A 7,455-nucleotide genomic window follows, 5' to 3' on the forward strand; every position below is an offset into this window, starting at 1 on the left:
TGGTTGTTACATGCTATCCAGTCAGTTCTGCTTCATAGTGACAAAACAAAGCACTACCCAGTCCTGTGCCATCCTCACAATTGCTGCATGTTTGAGCCCACTGTGCAGGCACTGTGCCAATCAATCTTGCTGAAGATCTTCCTCTTTTTCACCAAGCATGGTGTCTTTCTTCAGGGACTGATCTCTACTGACCACATTCTAACACATATGCACACCCATGTTCAGTAAAGCATTCATGATAGCACTAAGACAGAAACAACCTAAGTGCCCATCAACAGAGGAATGGATTAACAAACTACAATACATGCATACAATAGAATACTATGCCACCATAAAGAATAGTGATTAACCAGTGAAACGTCTCACAACATGGATGAATTTGAAGGCCATTGTGCTGAGTGAGAACCAACTCGATGGCACTTAACAACAACAAATGCTGAGTAAAATAAGTTAATCACAATAGGACAAATGTTATATGAGATCACTATTATAAAAAATATGAAAAGGAGACTTCTGGCAAGATGGTGGACTAGGCAAACACATTGCATGGACCCTCTACAACAAAGATACAAATGTAACAGACACAGGTGAAAATTCTGGAATCCTGAACTCAGAGGAAAGATTAGAGAAGTGGATAAGGTGCTTGCTGGCAGGAGAAGCTAAGCAAAGACAGCAAGAGAGGGACACTGACTCACTGCAGCTTGTCCATATTGTAAGCAGCTTTGGCAACAGAAAGAGGCCTGTAGAGCAAATTCACACAGACAATGGGAAAGGTGCGATTCTTTATTTTCCCCCATACTCCCCTGGTGACCAGAGGAGTGTGTGGCTCCCACCCTCATCCACCCCTAGGTAAACCCTGGTCTCCAGGAGTTCAGAGCCATATAGTCAGGAACCATGCCAGTGTGAGGTAGGGGCTGGCTGAATGGCTTTGGTATCATTCTTTGGTGCCTGAATTTAGGCAAGTTCAGCTCCAGACCTAAAGAACCCACAGATCCACCAGACCAGCTATGAGCCAGTTACTCTGCCCTCTAACCCCACTGCCGCGTGCGAGCGCAGGCGCACGCGCGCGCGCGCGAACATCACACACACACACACACACACACACACACACTGCCTTGTGGGCCTCACAGACACTGGAACCAGCTCCATCGAGGACCTTTATGAACTACTTCCGGACTGAGTGCACTGAACACGGATAAGACTGAAGCTGACAGAACTCCATCTAGGGCCAGGAACTCTGCTGTCACATCCTTCCCACAACCACCTTATGAGCTCCTTGGCTTGCTGGAGCCCCCAGATTTTTCTCCTTTCTAGGTCCAACAGCTGCACCTTATTTTGTTGTTACTGTTTTGGGGTTTAGTTATTATGTTTTCTTGTTTCATTGTTTTTATTTGTTTATTCTTTCTCCTCCTTCTCTTTCCATTCCCTTGAATTTTATCCTTTTTATCTCCAATTTTATTTTTCCTTCTTTTCTTCCATTTCTCATTTCCCTTCTTTTTTTTTTAACCTTTTGATCTTTCTTTACTATTTTCTACTCTCTCTTTTCATCTTTCTTCTCCCTTGTTTTTCCTAAGTGTTTTAAAATTGTCTTTCTTTTATTTCCTCTCTTATTTTTCTCTTCTATAGGTCCATTTCCCTGTCCCTCTTTTCATTTATTCTTAAGTGTTTTTTTTTTAATTTCCTCCTTTTATTTTTTCTCTTATTTTTCTCTTCTTATTGTCCCTCTTTTGTCATTATAGTTAACTTTTTATTTTTTTCTGGATGTTGCCTGTTTTTAATTCTTTTTTTCTCTTAAATATTTTCCCTTTTCATTGATGAGTCCCTGTTTGTTTATACTGTTTTGTGTTCTGTGTGTAGAGTGGGGAGAGATTTTCTTTCCCACACAACAGAAGACAGCAACCATGCCCATACAACCTAGCCACAACTGTACCATCTAAACTCCACCCAATGAGCAAGAGCTAATGCCAGCTACTATATCACCTGATCAACAATAGACAGCAGCCAACACCAGCCAAACCCAGCCTAAATAGAGCTGTACAAATGGCAAACAAGAACAGTGTACACACTTCCATTTTCTTACTACACACATAGGACACAGTTGGTGAGAGTTTAAGACTACATCATCACACAATAATAAATTAAAAACAAATACAAGGAGAACAAACAAGATGGCGGATTGGGTGGAAATGCAGTAAGGAGCTCTGTCAGCAACAACACAGAATACAGAATCAAGCAGGCTCAGGGGATGGTCCCAGAACTCTGAACCACATATAAACGTATATTTAGAAGGTTGGAAGGCTTACAGCTCAGGGAATTTGTAGCAGAAGCAAGAAATCCATTGCTTTCTAATTCAAGACACTCAGCTGCTCCAGGAGCCGCCATATTGGATGAGACCAAGCGGGGGAAGGATCAGAGCATCTGCCTGACAGAACCGCGGAGATAAAGGTGTGGACTTTCTTTTCTTTTGGTATCTGTTCATTGGTCTCTTGCTGTCTGTGCACCTCCATTCTGGTGACTCTAGGGGTGCCTGAGCTAGTGGACACCCAAGCCACACCCTCGGAGGGTTCTACTACGCATGTGCACAGATCTCCTCAAAATTTAAAGAGACAGTTTCCACTTAAAATCAAACGGGCTACTCGGTGTAAGGCTTGACGGAAGGTGGTATCATCTCGGCTGCGCTGCCGAGACCTCCGCCCAGGACGGCTCCCCTTCCCCGGGTCTCTCCCCTCTTGCCCACGAGCCCCCTCACCTCTTAGGCCTCTCAGACCTAATACCGTGGGGTGAGGTGCGAGCAGGCCCGGGGAGGGTAGATACTGCTGAGGAGCTGCAGTCGTGATCACGGTGAGATGATAGAGGTACTGACAACCACTGACGTTCAGAAACCGCTACTCCAGCTGAATGCCCTGCTGGAACAGGAGTCTAGATGTCAGCCAAAGGTCTTCGGCTTGAGACTAATTGAGTCTGCTCATGATAATGGCCTCAGAATGCATGCAAGGTTAAGAGACTTTGAAGTAAAAGATCTTCTTAGTCTAACTCAGTTCTTTGGCTTTGAAACGGAAACATTTTCTCTAGCTGTGAATTTATTGGACAGGTTTCTGTCCAAAATGAAGGTACAGTCCAAGCACCTCAGATGTGTAGGACTGAGCTGCTTCTACATGGCTGTAAAATCAATAGAAGAAGAGAGGAATATCCCACTGGCAAATGACTTGATCCGAATAAGCCAGTATAAGTTCATGGTTTCTGACTTGATGAGAATGGAAAAGATTGTATTGGAGAAGGTGTGTTGGAAAGTTAAAACTACTACTGCCTTTCAGTTTCTGCAACTCTATTTATTGACTCATTCAAGAGAGCTTACCATTTGAAAGGAGAAATAGCCTTACTTTTGAAAGACTAGAAGCTCAACGTAAAGTATGCCACTGCAGGATCATATTTTCTAAAGCAAAGCCCTCTGTGTTGTCATTATCTATCATTGCATTGGAGATCCAATCACAGAAGTGTGTACAATTAACAGAAAAACTAGAATGTCTTCAGAAACATTCCAAGATAAATGGCAGAGATTTGACCTTCTGGCAAGAATTTGTCTCCAAGTGTATAACAGAATATTCATCAAACAAATGTTCCAAACCAAATGTTCAGAAGCTCAAATGGATTGTTTCTGGACGAACGGCAAGGCAGTTGAAACATAGTTACTATAAGATAACCCACCTTCCAACAATTCCTGAAGCAGTCCCTTAATCGGATTATTACAGCAACAAAAAACTCTTCTCTGAAGCCTTTCTCTACAACCCTGAGTGATGGAATTCATAGTTAGAATGGATTTAAACTGTGAAACTTCAAAACATCTCAACTCAATTTGTTCTCAGATTAGGGAAACTGACTACTTAATATTATGCTATAGTGGAATTATAGTTAGAATTGAATTCACCTGTAATGCATACAAACCTAAGTTAAGAATATAAATGTGAAACTGTAATGATAAGCCTGGGGTGGTAAACTGTGAATCTTTATTTTTAACACTGACCTAAATTTCTATATTGGATCAATATGTTTAGGTTGTATTGAAATAGTAACCTATATAAACTAAGTCATCTTAAGTGTGATTATATTATGAGGCTTACATCAAAACCAATTGTTTTACAAATACACTTTTAAGACATATTAAGGATTACCATTCAAGACAGCATAAATGGTTTCTTGGTATCCGTGATGCAAGATATATGGACTTCATTGCTATCTAGCAATTATATTTGAAGGCTTTTTTATATAAAACAAAAATAATAGATGTGGTAAGTTTGACATACTCATTATCTTCAATAGATTTTCTAGAGAAGAGGAGATACTTGTATTCATGAATAAAAGGTTTTTTATACAGAATCTACTGCCTCAATCTAGTCCCACTGAGAATCAAAATTGCCTTATCCTATTAATGCAAGTTCAGGTTAGAGTTAACACTCCAGAAATTTTTATTAAGGACTGTTTTTATAAAACTGCCATTTTCTCTGAGAATTTTGTGTAAAAGGAACAAAGTATATTCTACTAAATGCCCCCACTGTGCTAAAATGAGAGTCCTGCTGTAGCACTGTAGGATAAGAACTGGACTGCTAACCACAAGATCGGTGGTTCAAACCCACAAGCCGCTCCTGGGAAACCTTCTATAGTGTCTCTGTGAGTTAGAACCAACTTGATGGCACTTAACAAGTGTGCCAAAATAAAAGCTTAAGAAAGTGTAGGCATAAGGTAGCTTAGGTAGCCCTGCTGTGGTGCTTTGGGATAAAAACTGGGCCACAAGTTCAGTTTGAACCACAAGATCGGCAGTTCAAACTTACCAGCTGTTCCTTGGAAACCCTATACAGGCTCGCTGTGAGTTGGAATCGACTTGAAGGTACTTAACAACAACCGTGAAAGCACTGAAAACAGTTACCGAATTCATTGTGCAGCCTGAGACTATCCAGAACGGTTGTAACCAACTCATATTACATTTGACATCACGTTACAGATATTTATGGACAAATATGCACAGAAAAATATGCCAAAGAGCCACAATATATCTTAAATTTTCTTAACTATGTTTTGTGGATAAGTTTTCAGTTTTCCTAAATGGCTGATACATTTCAATATTTGAATAAATCAGTGTTAATTTTCAATTAGCATAGGTAACCTAACAAAATTACCATTATATTATTAAGGGATATACCTTTCAATAAAGTTACTGAACTACAAAAAAACACACAAAAAAACACCAAACGGCCACAGCTGGCCCTGAACTGTTTATAACTAGAAAAAAGGCCTGAACAGGGATTGTGGAGCAGGACAGGCAGACAAAAAAGGAAATAGGTCGAAAATTAAATCCTAAGTTATGTCAAAACGACCAACAGTGGCATCTTGAAATTTCTCAAGAAGAAGAGTGGAAAGGGAAGCTCATTTCCTGATCACATCTACCTGGAGGCAATCAGAAAGCATAAAAAGTACCAAAATACACACCCATCTAAACATTAAGTCCACAGATAACCCCTGAATATGCCCCCAAAACAGAAGCAGATGACCATATCTGCAAATGTCCAGAAATGAGATAAAGTGACTGGAGCAAATGAGCTGGAAGTAGACCTACACTCCATACTGGAAGATGGGCAGGCTTTGGACATGCCGGAGACGGAATTCAGAAAAATGATTATAAAATGTATCAAAACACTACATAATGGAGTTGAGAAAAATAAGGAAGAAGTCAGGAAAGTGCTACAGGAACAATCAAATAAGATAAATACAGCATTGAAAATAATTCAAAACCTATAGAAAGAGGTCTAAACGATTAATAACAGAGTATCAGAAATGGACAATACACTGAAAGGACAAAGGAGTAGAATTGAAGAGATAGAAGCTAGAACTAGTGAGCTAGAAGATAAATCTCTCAACACTACAAAGATAGAAGAGCAAACACAAAAAAGGATAAAAAAATACAACAACTTCACAATGCCCCAGAGATATAAATCAGGACTTAAGGAGCAAGACCCTGAAAAATGGAGTTTGCTCTGTGCTTACAATTATCTTGACAGTTATTCCATGTGGCAAAGTCCACATGTGTTCGAACAATTGATGTTGCTCAGTTAGTTGCACTGTGGTGACTTGTGTATTCCTGTGACACTGGAAGTTAAGCCACTTGTGTTTCAAACATCAGCAGGATCACCCATGGAGGACAGGTTTTAGCAGAATTTCCAAACTAAGAACAGACTAGGAAGAAGGAATAGGAAGTCCATTTCTGAGAGATTAGCCACTGAAAACTTTATGAATAGCAACAAAATCTTGTCTGATATAGTGCCAGAAAACGAGCCCCTGGGGTTGGAAGGCACTCAAAATATGACTGAGGAAGAACTGCCTCATCAAATTAGGGTCGACCTTAATGACATGGATGAAGTAAAGCTTTCAGAACCTTCCTTTGTTGACAGGACATGATTCAAAATGAGAAGAAACAACTGCAAACATCTATCATTGAAACATAGAATGTATATAGTATGTATCTAGAAAACTTGAAACTTGTCAAAAATAAAGTGGAATGCATAATGATCTATATCTTAGGCATTGTTGTTGATATTGTTAAGTGCTTGTTAAGTTGTTATTGTTGAGTTGGATCTGACTCATAGCTACCCTGTATTGGGTTTTTGAGGAGCAGCTGATGGGCTTGAACTGCCAGCTTCGTAGTTCAAACTGACCTTGCAGTCCAGTGCTTATCCTACAACACGACACCAGTACTCTTAAGCATTAGTGAACTGAAATAGATTGATTATTGGACGTTCTGAATAAGACAATCATATGGTTTACACTGTAAGGGATGACAAATCCAAGAGGAATGGTATTGCACTCATTGTCAAAAAGAACATTTCAAGATCTATCTTGAAGTACAATGCTATATGTGATAGGATCATATCTATGCATCTAAAAGGAAGACCAGTGAATACAACTATTATCTGCATTTATGCACCAACCACTAAAACTAATGATGAAAAAATGGAAGAATTTTATCAACTTCTTCAGTCTGAAATTGATCAAACATGCAATCAAGATGCATTGATAATTAGTGGTGATTGGAATGCATAAGTTGGAAACAAAAAGGAGGGATGGATAGTTGGAAAACATGGTGATAGAAATGGAACTGGAAATCTCATGATAGAATTTTGCAAGTGATTTATTCACTGCAAATATCTTTTTCAACAATAGCATTGTTGTTGTTGTTGTTGTTAAGTGCCATCAAGTCGGTTCCGACCCATAGCATTAGGAAACAATAATTTACAAATAAATACAAAGGTAGACAGGTGTGCTAAAGTTGTGTAGGAGGGTTTAAGGCAGCACATGCACCTATAAATATGTTGTTGTTGTTGTCAGGTGCCATCGAGTCGGAACCGACTCATAGCGACCCCATGCACAGCAGAACGAAACAATGTCTGATCCTGGGCCAACCTCACT

General features: G+C 39.7%; 1 pseudogene; it reads left to right on the top strand.

The window, feature by feature from the left end:
• The first annotated feature begins 2,846 nt into the window (after window positions 1–2,846).
• LOC102810793 lies at window positions 2,847–3,735 on the top strand (annotated as a pseudogene).
• Window positions 3,736–7,455: the final 3,720 nt, after the last annotated feature.

Source organism: Chrysochloris asiatica, unplaced genomic scaffold (assembly GCF_000296735.1).
Source record: "Chrysochloris asiatica unplaced genomic scaffold, ChrAsi1.0 scaffold00172, whole genome shotgun sequence".
NCBI lineage: Eukaryota > Metazoa > Chordata > Mammalia > Afrosoricida > Chrysochloridae > Chrysochloris > Chrysochloris asiatica.